The 12887-nt window shown below is 48.2% G+C and overlaps 4 non-coding genes and 2 pseudogenes across 4 annotated transcripts; all 6 read right to left on the reverse strand.

The window, feature by feature from the left end:
* Positions 1–2291: 2291 nt before the first annotated feature.
* Positions 2292–2509, reverse strand: LOC130331672 (U2 spliceosomal RNA; annotated as a pseudogene).
* A 2093-nt stretch (positions 2510–4602) lies between these two features.
* LOC130331589 (U2 spliceosomal RNA) lies at positions 4603–4793 on the reverse strand. The gene has a single exon (XR_008874461.1). It is a non-coding gene; the product is annotated as a U2 spliceosomal RNA (small nuclear RNA).
* Positions 4794–6883: 2090 nt separating this feature from the next.
* LOC130331655 (U2 spliceosomal RNA) lies at positions 6884–7067 on the reverse strand. The gene has a single exon (XR_008874521.1). It is a non-coding gene; the product is annotated as a U2 spliceosomal RNA (small nuclear RNA).
* Positions 7068–7753: 686 nt separating this feature from the next.
* LOC130331668 (U2 spliceosomal RNA) lies at positions 7754–7913 on the reverse strand (annotated as a pseudogene).
* A 2082-nt stretch (positions 7914–9995) lies between these two features.
* LOC130331680 (U2 spliceosomal RNA) lies at positions 9996–10186 on the reverse strand. The gene has a single exon (XR_008874531.1). It is a non-coding gene; the product is annotated as a U2 spliceosomal RNA (small nuclear RNA).
* A 2095-nt stretch (positions 10187–12281) lies between these two features.
* Positions 12282–12472, reverse strand: LOC130331591 (U2 spliceosomal RNA). The gene has a single exon (XR_008874462.1). It is a non-coding gene; the product is annotated as a U2 spliceosomal RNA (small nuclear RNA).
* Between the last annotated feature and the right edge of the window lie 415 nt (positions 12473–12887).

Here is a 12887-nt window from a genome sequence, read left to right on the forward strand (position 1 = left end):
TCCCACCAGCAGGGGGGAAGACCCAACACAAAACAGTGGTAAAATTTCAAATAGTTCTGCCCGCTCCTGTTTATCAGGAGGGGCATACACATTTAAAACACGAATTAAAAGTCCATTAAAATATAGATGAATTAAAAGAGCTCTGCCAGGCACAATCTCAGTTACTGTATGAATAGAAAAGGACTGGCCTCGGCAGAGCAGCCCAACACCCACAGAACGACAGTCATTTGCACCGGACCATATGGATGGGCCCAGCTTCCAGTCTTCTTTTAAGTCTTTATAGTCCATTTTACTAGGGATTCCACATTCTTGTAGCAGGCAAAGGTCAAAGTCACATGTCTCTAGATAAGAAAATAAAGCAGCCCTGCGATCAGGGCTCTTTAAGGACCTCACATTGAGTGAGGCAATTTTTACAGGGATAGGCATAGTTTATGGAGAGTCCGTGCTTGGAGAATCAAAGTCAATAATAAGCTGCGTACCGTCATCCCCCGCCTGCGGGGTCATCAGCTCCTTGATGTTCTGAGGGTCGGAGCTTGAGATCGATGATGCCCCGACCCTGAGCTCGCTCTCGTCCGAACTACGGCACGCCGCTTTCCTTTGAATGTCTTCCTCTTCTTCTTCTCTTTGTCTTTTAAATGTCACACTGCTGTCCATATCCTCTGTGTTGCTCTCACTCGATGTAATCTCTGGCCCCCGGCTGATGGATCTGCGTCTTCTTTCATCATTTGACGACTGGAACTGCTGCACAGGGGCCTGTGAGGCCTCTTTTCCGGAACCTTTGCCGCTACCTTGGGAAGTTTTCATCGCTTGTTCCCCAGCAAGCGTTGCTGAGGACTGTTGCTCCAACTTCCCCATCGATCGACGATGGCCAGTTTTACCCACCGGGTCCACTGCTGGCGGGGCAGCAAACCCTGGTTTGGCGCCACTTGTCTTCTTGGCCCTGTCCTGTATAGGCGGAGTAACAGGACCGGGCTCAGACCTGGCCACCTGGCTCCCCTTCCGGCGGGCTTTCACCGGGGCCTCTTCGTCCGGAGCAGGGCGACCCTGGGCCAAGCCAGTACCTGGCTTATGCTGTAATTTTGGGTCCACCTTTGCCCCCACCGAGGCCCGTCGGCTGCCACCCGCCACAGGTGAGCTCCCTTCAGAAGTTTCGGCGGGCTCTTGAGCCAGGTAGGAAGTCGATCGACGTCTTTCAATTTCCCGGGCAGTAAACTCGATCACCCGCCCGGGCTTCGTGGAATCCCCATGGCCTCCCCCTAGCACTACCACCGGTGGGCCCCCCGATGGAGCACCAGAGGTCTTGGGCCTGGACCCATCAGTACCTGCCATCTGGGGTTTGGGCATCTTAAAAAAGGACGTCTTTTGTCCTGTCCCCTCTTTGGGTGGGCCCAGCCTTGACCCACCCATCGTAGTTTTTGCTTTATGGGGACAGGAATTAAAATCGTGATTTTCCCCTCCGCAGAGGTTGCACCTTATCGTATGGCTACATCTTGAGGCTATGTGACCTTCTTGGCCACACCTATTGCAGCGAATCACACGCTCCGCGCCGCAGGTCTCCTGGGTGTGGCCAAACCTCAAGCAATTTCGGCAATACATAGGCATTTGAGGATAGAACAGGAAGCCCCGAACTCTCCCGATGGCAAAATTTGGGGGCGGATGGCAAAGACCCCCAATACCACCGGGATCCTTACGGAGCTTGACCCAGAACTTCCTCTTGCCGTTCCAGAACCGCACGGAGTTCAAGATTTTGTTTGCGAATCGCACCTCTTCGCAGTATCGCCGAAGAAAAGTGGCTATATCCTCCGTGGTCACATGAGGGCTGTGCATAGCCACCACCAACGGTATATGTTCCTCACCATAGAGGAACTGGAACGAAAGACCGTCGAGTCGATCGTCCCTCTGGTCCGCACCAGACAAGGTTGCATAGATGTTATCGCAACACGCCGTGGCCGTGAAGGTGACGGTATACAGGCCACGGCTTTCCTGGTCATTTAGACACAGGATGTCCTCCCTATTGAGGCGGAAGTAGTCAAGAAGAATCACCTCCGCAATGAAGCGGAGGTTCTTCAACTGACGATGGCTCTCCGACACCTCTATGCGGATGGTATTTCGCATCGACATTTCCCCAGAGGGGAAAGCCCAGGAGAACGGCATCTTCCACACCCAGGGACTAAGCCCCTTCCCCAATAGCAGCAGGGGCTCGGAATCCCGCTATAAAAGCGGAACCCTTACCCAAGGCAGAGGTCGGGGGTACCCTAGGTGCTTCCGAAGCTACAGGTAACGCTCAACGTACCGAAAATGCCTTCTGAGACACAAGGTCCCAGAGACAGGGGGATCGCAACCCGTTGTCTGTGGACTAAGCCCGCTCCCCAATAGCAGCAAGGGGGTGAAGTCCCTCCGTAAGGAGAGACAATCCCCCAAGGCCGAGAAGCGGGGTACCACAGACACCTTCCGACCAGACCAAATGCAGATACTACACTTGATCTTAGCCAAAAGGCCGAGAAGCGATAACCGTGAAAGGGGCGGGCCCAACAAGGTGCCCTTCATGGGCACTATCACTGCTTGCTGTCAGGGAGGCTGCCAGACAATTTTCCATGCACACTCTGGGCTGGGGGGCAGTCAACCACCAGTACACACAGCAGAACCTAAACCCATACCATTATTGCTAAGCAGCAAAACAGGGGCCCATTGCACTCCCACGGGGCCTTTTTAAATGCAATCCATAACCCGGATTTGCCAGGAACCCTTCTTACTCCTCCTACTTGCATGTGACACTGGGCTTAGGATCTGCATAGGAAACACACACACAAGCACACACCTACCTTTGTTGCCTGCAGATGCCTCCTTGGCTGTCCCCAAACGGTATCAAACCAACACCCACGGGAAGCTGTAAGCATAGAGGACATGCCTGCACCCCATTGGACTTACCTGTGTGGGTTAAACCCGGGTTATTTGACAACCTATGGCGGTGATGGTTCTGCTCAGGCAGAGCAGTGCTGATGCTCCTCATAAAGCTGTCGCTGCTGTGAAGGTTCTAGGTGACATCACAAATCCCTATGGTTACATACACAACAAAGCTGGGTTGTTGTTGTTTACACTCTGCAAGGCCTGTGGAAGTGAGTGACATCATAGCACTGTAGTTCTGAGGGTTCTAGATGGATGCAACAATCTCCTGTTGCTTCTATGAAGGCCATAATAGACGACATCACCAAACAGCTCCATAGTCACATACACAGCAAAGGAGAGATGTTGTTTACACCTAGTGATGTCAGTGGTATTGAGTGACATCACAGCACAGTGCTAAGGCTCCTGGGCCTGGACACAGCAGCGGCTGCAATATCTCAACGGAGAACACGTTTATATATATGTGTGTGTGTGCGCGTATATATATATATATATATATATATATATATATATATATATATTTCTCCGCCGAAATCACTTTTAAACCCATTTCCACCTTTTTTTCCCTTCTCTTCCTCTTACTTTTTTTTCACGTTTTTTTTACGTTTTTCTCCTTTTCGCCTCTTTTCTGGGCGTATTATTCTTCTTTTTCTTCTTTTTTTTCGTCTAATGCATACCCCATCAGTGCAGCAATGCTTATTCAATACCGCCAGCAGATGGAGACACTGGGGGATAATTTTCTAAGGATTTATACTGATTTTTCCTGTCTGAATTTGTCGCACAGAAAGTTGCAGGCCAAATATGTGTGACATTTCTGCGACTTTAGCTTCTAGAGCATTTTTACAACATTATACATAGGTGCTGAATACATAAAAAGCGACTGTTCAGCGACAGACAAGTCGCATCGGCTGAAAGTAGGCCAGAATGTCAGTCCATGTTGGAGCAGGTTTAGATACAGTCTAAAGTATAGATCTCAAAGTCTGTGCACAGAATTTAGCAAGGGCCTCGCACCTTCTGATGCATCAGGTAGGTGCACAATAGCATAGCCTAACCCTCTGTACTTTGGTCTATATTGATGCGGGACATAGACAGCCAGCTGATGACCAATCCATTAGTGCAATGGATGGCTGGAAGCATTTGTCTTTGCCTTTGCAATACCACAGAAGCAATGCATGGTCAATGTACAGCAATGACACACCTGTGTGAACAGCCAGGAGACCCCCCCCCCCCCCCCCATGTTATGTTACATAGTTACATAGTTAGTACGGTCGAAAAAAGACATATGTCCATCAAGTTCAACCAGGGAATTAAGGGGTAGGGGTGTGGCGCGATATTGGGGAAGGGATGAGATTTTATATTTCTTCATAAGCATTAATCTTATTTTGTCAATTAGGAACATTCAGCACCCACCCGCTATCAAGGCAGCTGCCTATCATGTCATGCCCTACCTGCACAGGTGTGCTGGCTACTCAAATGATCCAATTAAGGAGGCCATTTAGTCAGCAGCAGCAGAAGTCCTGTGCCTGGACGCTCCAACAGTGGCCAGACACAAGCAGAAGCAGAAGCAGCAGAAGCAGCAGCAGCACCACCTTTTGTTTTTTGGCTGCAGCAGCAGCAAGGCCCACAGGGCTGGCTAGCTGGCTAGCCAGCAAGCAGGTAGCAATGAAAGTAGGAATCTTTCTTTTTAACCCTGTAAGGGGGTGGTGCACTGTACCCGAAGATACTGCCATATCGGGTCAATGCATAGGGCGACGGAAGCAAGCTTCGAAATCGGCCCCCGTTCTCAAAAATCCATTTAATATATGGTCCCCAGATAGGGGACGTATCAGATATTAAACTGATAAGAACAGATACTACACTTGATCTTAGCCAAAAGGCCGAGAAGCGATAACCGTGAAAGGGGCGGGCCCAACAAGGTGCCCTTCATGGGCACTATCACTGCTTGCTGTCAGGGAGGCTGCCAGACAATTTTCCATGCACACTCTGGGCTGGGGGGCAGTCAACCACCAGTACACACAGCAGAACCTAAACCCATACCATTATTGCTAAGCAGCAAGACAGGGGCCCATTGCACTCCCACGGGACCTTTTTAAATGCAATCCATAACCCGGATTTGCCAGGAACCCTTCTTACTCCTCCTACTTGCATGTGACACTGGGCTTAGGATCTGCATAGGAAACACACACACAAGCACACACCTACCTTTGTTGCCTGCAGATGCCTCCTTGGCTGTCCCCAAACGGTATCAAACCAACACCCACGGGAAGCTGTAAGCATAGAGGACATGCCTGCACCCCATTGGACTTACCTGTGTGGGTTAAACCCGGGTTATTTGACAACCTATGGCGGTGATGGTTCTGCTCAGGCAGCGCAGTGCTGATGCTCCTCATAAAGCTGTCGCTGCTGTGAAGGTTCTAGGTGACATCACAAATCCCTATGGTTACATACACAACAAAGCTGGGTTGTTGTTGTTTACACTCTGCAAGGCCTGTGGAAGTGAGTGACATCATAGCACTGTAGTTCTGAGGGTTCTAGATGGATGCAACAATCTCCTGTTGCTTCTATGAAGGCCATAATAGACGACATCACCAAACAGCTCCATAATCACATACACAGCAAAGGAGAGATGTTGTTTACACCTAGTGATGTCAGTGGTATTGAGTGACATCACAGCACAGTGCTAAGGCTCCTGGGCCTGGACACAGCAGCGGCTGCAATATCTCAACGGAGAATACGTTTATATATATGTGTGTGTGTGCGCGTATATATATATATATATATATATATATATATATATATATATATATTTCTCCGCCGAAATCACTTTTAAACCCATTTCCACCTTTTTTTCCCTTCTCTTCCTCTTACTTTTTTTTCACGTTTTTTTACGTTTTTCTCCTTTTCGCCTCTTTTCTGGGCGTATTATTCTTCTTTTTCTTCTTTTTTTTCGTCTAATGCATACCCCATCAGTGCAGCAATGCTTATTCAATACCGCCAGCAGATGGAGACACTGGGGGATAATTTTCTAAGGATTTATACTGATTTTTCCTGTCTGAATTTGTCGCACAGAAAGTTGCAGGCCAAATATGTGTGACATTTCTGCGACTTTAGCTTCTAGAGCATTTTTACAACATTATACATAGGTGCTGAATACATAAAAAGCGACTGTTCAGCGACAGACAAGTCGCATCGGCTGAAAGTAGGCCAGAATGTCAGTCCATGTTGGAGCAGGTTTAGATACAGTCTAAAGTATAGATCTCAAAGTCTGTGCACAGAATTTAGCAAGGGCCTCGCACCTTCTGATGCATCAGGTAGGTGCACAATAGCATAGCCTAACCCTCTGTACTTTGGTCTATATTGATGCGGGACATAGACAGCCAGCTGATGACCAATCCATTAGTGCAATGGATGGCTGGAAGCATTTGTCTTTGCCTTTGCAATACCACAGAAGCAATGCATGGTCAATGTACAGCAATGACACACCTGTGTGAACAGCCAGGAGACCCCCCCCCCCCCATGTTATGTTACATAGTTACATAGTTAGTACGGTCGAAAAAAGACATATGTCCATCAAGTTCAACCAGGGAATTAAGGGGTAGGGGTGTGGCGCGATATTGGGGAAGGGATGAGATTTTATATTTCTTCATAAGCATTAATCTTATTTTGTCAATTAGGAACATTCAGCACCCACCCGCTATCAAGGCAGCTGCCTATCATGTCATGCCCTACCTGCACAGGTGTGCTGGCTACTCAAATGATCCAATTAAGGAGGCCATTTAGTCAGCAGCAGCAGAAGTCCTGTGCCTGGACGCTCCAACAGCGGCCAGACACAAGCAGAAGCAGAAGCAGCAGAAGCAGCAGCAGCACCACCTTTTGTTTTTTGGCTGCAGCAGCAGCAAGGCCCACAGGGCTGGCTAGCTGGCTAGCCAGCAAGCAGGTAGCAATGAAAGTAGGAATCTTTCTTTTTAACCCTGTAAGGGGGTGGTGCACTGTACCCGAAGATACTGCCATATCGGGTCAATGCATAGGGCGACGGAAGCAAGCTTCGAAATCGGCCCCCGTTCTCAAAAATCCAATTAATATATGGTCCCCAGATAGGGGACGTATCAGATATTAAACTGATAAGAACAGATTTTTTTTTTTATCTAAAGCCGAGGAACGTGCTTTCGATTCACCCAAAGTGCAAGAAAAAGTGCAAACGTGTTACACTAAAAAAAACGTGCACAAAGGATGCGGTCTATCGCAAGCCCTTCTCCGATAGGAGAGAGGCCCCCCAACAAACCTTACCCTTCGCCTCCGGACCAAAAGGTACCTGCGAGGTTCCAGGTTCGATGTCCCTTTTCGCCGAAGCTACTAGGAGACCACAAATGCTCCCGGCATCCCCCTTGGCGTTAGCCAAGGTATCTGCCCGCAGAGCCGATTACGGTAGGTACCCTGCGAAGCAGGAGTACCCGGGGTGTTTGCAGGGAGGTGCGGAACCTAATGGCCACACACACCTCCCCTAGACCGCCAGGAGGGACACCCAGAAGGGCTACCGCATCCTGACAAATCCTGTGAACACACAACACGCAAAAAGTGACACAGTGAGACAAAAAATAAATAAATAAGTGAATGTGTGCAGATATACTGCCCGGACATCCGGCCGGATCTATAAAAATTTCTCTGATCCTAGCCAGAAGGCCGGGAATCAAGAGGTGAGTGCCACAAGGTGAAGAGATTATGGTGCCCGTGCTTCAACTCAGTGAGCCTATTCTCCCAGTGAGTTTCGGCACCTCGGGGTCACCACTCCCCGAGGCACAAAAGTACCTCGGCTCTAGACCCTCTCAGCCTCATGGCGAGACCCGGAGGGAACAGGTCACATCGGGGCAGCCGTCGAGCTGATTCCTCAGAACCAGCCCCGGAAAGCCCTGGTACACCTGCATCCTCCATGCAGCACCCATCCCCACCAGCATGAAAACTGATAAGAACAGATACTACACTTGATCTTAGCCAAAAGGCCGAGAAGCGATAACCGTGAAAGGGGCGGGCCCAACAAGGTGCCCTTCATGGGCACTATCACTGCTTGCTGTCAGGGAGGCTGCCAGACAATTTTCCATGCACACTCTGGGCTGGGGGGCAGTCAACCACCAGTACACACAGCAGAACCTAAACCCATACCATTATTGCTAAGCAGCAAGACAGGGGCCCATTGCACTCCCACGGGGCCTTTTTAAATGCAATCCATAACCCGGATTTGCCAGGAACCCTTCTTACTCCTCCTACTTGCATGTGACACTGGGCTTAGGATCTGCATAGGAAACACACACACAAGCACACACCTACCTTTGTTGCCTGCAGATGCCTCCTTGGCTGTCCCCAAACGGTATCAAACCAACACCCACGGGAAGCTGTAAGCATAGAGGACATGCCTGCACCCCATTGGACTTACCTGTGTGGGTTAAACCCGGGTTATTTGACAACCTATGGCGGTGATGGTTCTGCTCAGGCAGAGCAGTGCTGATGCTCCTCATAAAGCTGTCGCTGCTGTGAAGGTTCTAGGTGACATCACAAATCCCTATGGTTACATACACAACAAAGCTGGGTTGTTGTTGTTTACACTCTGCAAGGCCTGTGGAAGTGAGTGACATCATAGCACTGTAGTTCTGAGGGTTCTAGATGGATGCAACAATCTCCTGTTGCTTCTATGAAGGCCATAATAGACGACATCACCAAACAGCTCCATAGTCACATACACAGCAAAGGAGAGATGTTGTTTACACCTAGTGATGTCAGTGGTATTGAGTGACATCACAGCACAGTGCTAAGGCTCCTGGGCCTGGACACAGCAGCGGCTGCAATATCTCAACGGAGAATACGTTTATATATATGTGTGTGTGTGCGCGTATATATATATATATATATATATATATATATATATATTTCTCCGCCGAAATCACTTTTAAACCCATTTCCACCTTTTTTTCCCTTCTCTTCCTCTTACTTTTTTTTCACGTTTTTTTACGTTTTTCTCCTTTTCGCCTCTTTTCTGGGCGTATTATTCTTCTTTTTCTTCTTTTTTTTCGTCTAATGCATACCCCATCAGTGCAGCAATGCTTATTCAATACCGCCAGCAGATGGAGACACTGGGGGATAATTTTCTAAGGATTTATACTGATTTTTCCTGTCTGAATTTGTCGCACAGAAAGTTGCAGGCCAAATATGTGTGACATTTCTGCGACTTTAGCTTCTAGAGCATTTTTACAACATTATACATAGGTGCTGAATACATAAAAAGCGACTGTTCAGCGACAGACAAGTCGCATCGGCTGAAAGTAGGCCAGAATGTCAGTCCATGTTGGAGCAGGTTTAGATACAGTCTAAAGTATAGATCTCAAAGTCTGTGCACAGAATTTAGCAAGGGCCTCGCACCTTCTGATGCATCAGGTAGGTGCACAATAGCATAGCCTAACCCTCTGTACTTTGGTCTATATTGATGCGGGACATAGACAGCCAGCTGATGACCAATCCATTAGTGCAATGGATGGCTGGAAGAATTTGTCTTTGCCTTTGCAATACCACAGAAGCAATGCATGGTCAATGTACAGCAATGACACACCTGTGTGAACAGCCAGGAGACCCCCCCCCCCCCATGTTATGTTACATAGTTACATAGTTAGTACGGTCGAAAAAAGACATATGTCCATCAAGTTCAACCAGGGAATTAAGGGGTAGGGGTGTGGCGCGATATTGGGGAAGGGATGAGATTTTATATTTCTTCATAAGCATTAATCTTATTTTGTCAATTAGGAACATTCAGCACCCACCCGCTATCAAGGCAGCTGCCTATCATGTCATGCCCTACCTGCACAGGTGTGCTGGCTACTCAAATGATCCAATTAAGGAGGCCATTTAGTCAGCAGCAGCAGAAGTCCTGTGCCTGGACGCTCCAACAGCGGCCAGACACAAGCAGAAGCAGAAGCAGCAGAAGCAGCAGCAGCACCACCTTTTGTTTTTTGGCTGCAGCAGCAGCAAGGCCCACAGGGCTGGCTAGCTGGCTAGCCAGCAAGCAGGTAGCAATGAAAGTAGGAATCTTTCTTTTTAACCCTGTAAGGGGGTGGTGCACTGTACCCGAAGATACTGCCATATCGGGTCAATGCATAGGGCGACAGAAGCAAGCTTCGAAATCGGCCCCCGTTCTCAAAAATCCATTTAATATATGGTCCCCAGATAGGGGACGTATCAGATATTAAACTGATAAGAACAGATACTACACTTGATCTTAGCCAAAAGGCCGAGAAGCGATAACCGTGAAAGGGGCGGGCCCAACAAGGTGCCCTTCATGGGCACTATCACTGCTTGCTGTCAGGGAGGCTGCCAGACAATTTTCCATGCACACTCTGGGCTGGGGGGCAGTCAACCACCAGTACACACAGCAGAACCTAAACCCATACCATTATTGCTAAGCAGCAAGACAGGGGCCCATTGCACTCCCACGGGGCCTTTTTAAATGCAATCCATAACTCGGATTTGCCAGGAACCCTTCTTACTCCTCCTACTTGCATGTGACACTGGGCTTAGGATCTGCATAGGAAACACACACACAAGCACACACCTACCTTTGTTGCCTGCAGATGCCTCCTTGGCTGTCCCCAAACGGTATCAAACCAACACCCACGGGAAGCTGTAAGCATAGAGGACATGCCTGCACCCCATTGGACTTACCTGTGTGGGTTAAACCCGGGTTATTTGACAACCTATGGCGGTGATGGTTCTGCTCAGGCAGAGCAGTGCTGATGCTCCTCATAAAGCTGTCGCTGCTGTGAAGGTTCTAGGTGACATCACAAATCCCTATGGTTACATACACAACAAAGCTGGGTTGTTGTTGCTTACACTCTGCAAGGCCTGTGGAAGTGAGTGACATCATAGCACTGTAGTTCTGAGGGTTCTAGATGGATGCAACAATCTCCTGTTGCTTCTATGAAGGCCATAATAGACGACATCACCAAACAGCTCCATAGTCACATACACAGCAAAGGAGAGATGTTGTTTACACCTAGTGATGTCAGTGGTATTGAGTGACATCACAGCACAGTGCTAAGGCTCCTGGGCCTGGACACAGCAGCGGCTGCAATATCTCAACGGAGAATACGTTTATATATATGTGTGTGTGCGCGTATATATATATATATATATATATATATATATATATATATATATATATATATTTCTCCGCCGAAATCACTTTTAAACCCATTTCCACCTTTTTTTCCCTTCTCTTCCTCTTACTTTTTTTTCACGTTTTTTTTACGTTTTTCTCCTTTTCGCCTCTTTTCTGGGCGTATTATTCTTCTTTTTCTTCTTTTTTTTCGTCTAATGCATACCCCATCAGTGCAGCAATGCTTATTCAATACCGCCAGCAGATGGAGACACTGGGGGATAATTTTCTAAGGATTTATACTGATTTTTCCTGTCTGAATTTGTCGCACAGAAAGTTGCAGGCCAAATATGTGTGACATTTCTGCGACTTTAGCTTCTAGAGCATTTTTACAACATTATACATAGGTGCTGAATACATAAAAAGCGACTGTTCAGCGACAGACAAGTCGCATCGGCTGAAAGTAGGCCAGAATGTCAGTCCATGTTGGAGCAGGTTTAGATACAGTCTAAAGTATAGATCTCAAAGTCTGTGCACAGAATTTAGCAAGGGCCTCGCACCTTCTGATGCATCAGGTAGGTGCACAATAGCATAGCCTAACCCTCTGTACTTTGGTCTATATTGATGCGGGACATAGACAGCCAGCTGATGACCAATCCATTAGTGCAATGGATGGCTGGAAGCATTTGTCTTTGCCTTTGCAATACCACAGAAGCAATGCATGGTCAATGTACAGCAATGACACACCTGTGTGAACAGCCAGGAGACCCCCCCCCCCCCATGTTATGTTACATAGTTACATAGTTAGTACGGTCGAAAAAAGACATATGTCCATCAAGTTCAACCAGGGAATTAAGGGGTAGGGGTGTGGCGCGATATTGGGGAAGGGATGAGATTTTATATTTCTTCATAAGCATTAATCTTATTTTGTCAATTAGGAACATTCAGCACCCACCCGCTATCAAGGCAGCTGCCTATCATGTCATGCCCTACCTGCACAGGTGTGCTGGCTACTCAAATGATCCAATTAAGGAGGCCATTTAGTCAGCAGCAGCAGAAGTCCTGTGCCTGGACGCTCCAACAGCGGCCAGACACAAGCAGAAGCAGAAGCAGCAGAAGCAGCAGCAGCACCACCTTTTGTTTTTTGGCTGCAGCAGCAGCAAGGCCCACAGGGCTGGCTAGCTGGCTAGCCAGCAAGCAGGTAGCAATGAAAGTAGGAATCTTTCTTTTTAACCCTGTAAGGGGGTGGTGCACTGTACCCGAAGATACTGCCATATCGGGTCAATGCATAGGGCGACGGAAGCAAGCTTCGAAATCGGCCCCCGTTCTCAAAAATCCATTTAATATATGGTCCCCAGATAGGGGACGTATCAGATATTAAACTGATAAGAACAGATACTACACTTGATCTTAGCCAAAAGGCCGAGAAGCGATAACCGTGAAAGGGGCGGGCCCAACAAGGTGCCCTTCATGGGCACTATCACTGCTTGCTGTCAGGGAGGCTGCCAGACAATTTTCCATGCACACTCTGGGCTGGGGGGCAGTCAACCACCAGTACACACAGCAGAACCTAAACCCATACTATTATTGCTAAGCAGCAAGACAGGGGCCCATTGCACTCCCACGGGGCCTTTTTAAATGCAATCCATAACCCGGATTTGCCAGGAACCCTTCTTACTCCTCCTACTTGCATGTGACACTGGGCTTAGGATCTGCATAGGAAACACACACACAAGCACACACCTACCTTTGTTGCCTGCAGATGCCTCCTTGGCTGTCCCCAAACGGTATCAAACCAACACCCACGGGAAGCTGTAAGCATAGAGGACATGCCTGCACCCCATTGGAC

Source organism: Hyla sarda, unplaced genomic scaffold (assembly GCF_029499605.1).
Source record: "Hyla sarda isolate aHylSar1 unplaced genomic scaffold, aHylSar1.hap1 scaffold_353, whole genome shotgun sequence".
Lineage (NCBI taxonomy): Eukaryota > Metazoa > Chordata > Amphibia > Anura > Hylidae > Hyla > Hyla sarda.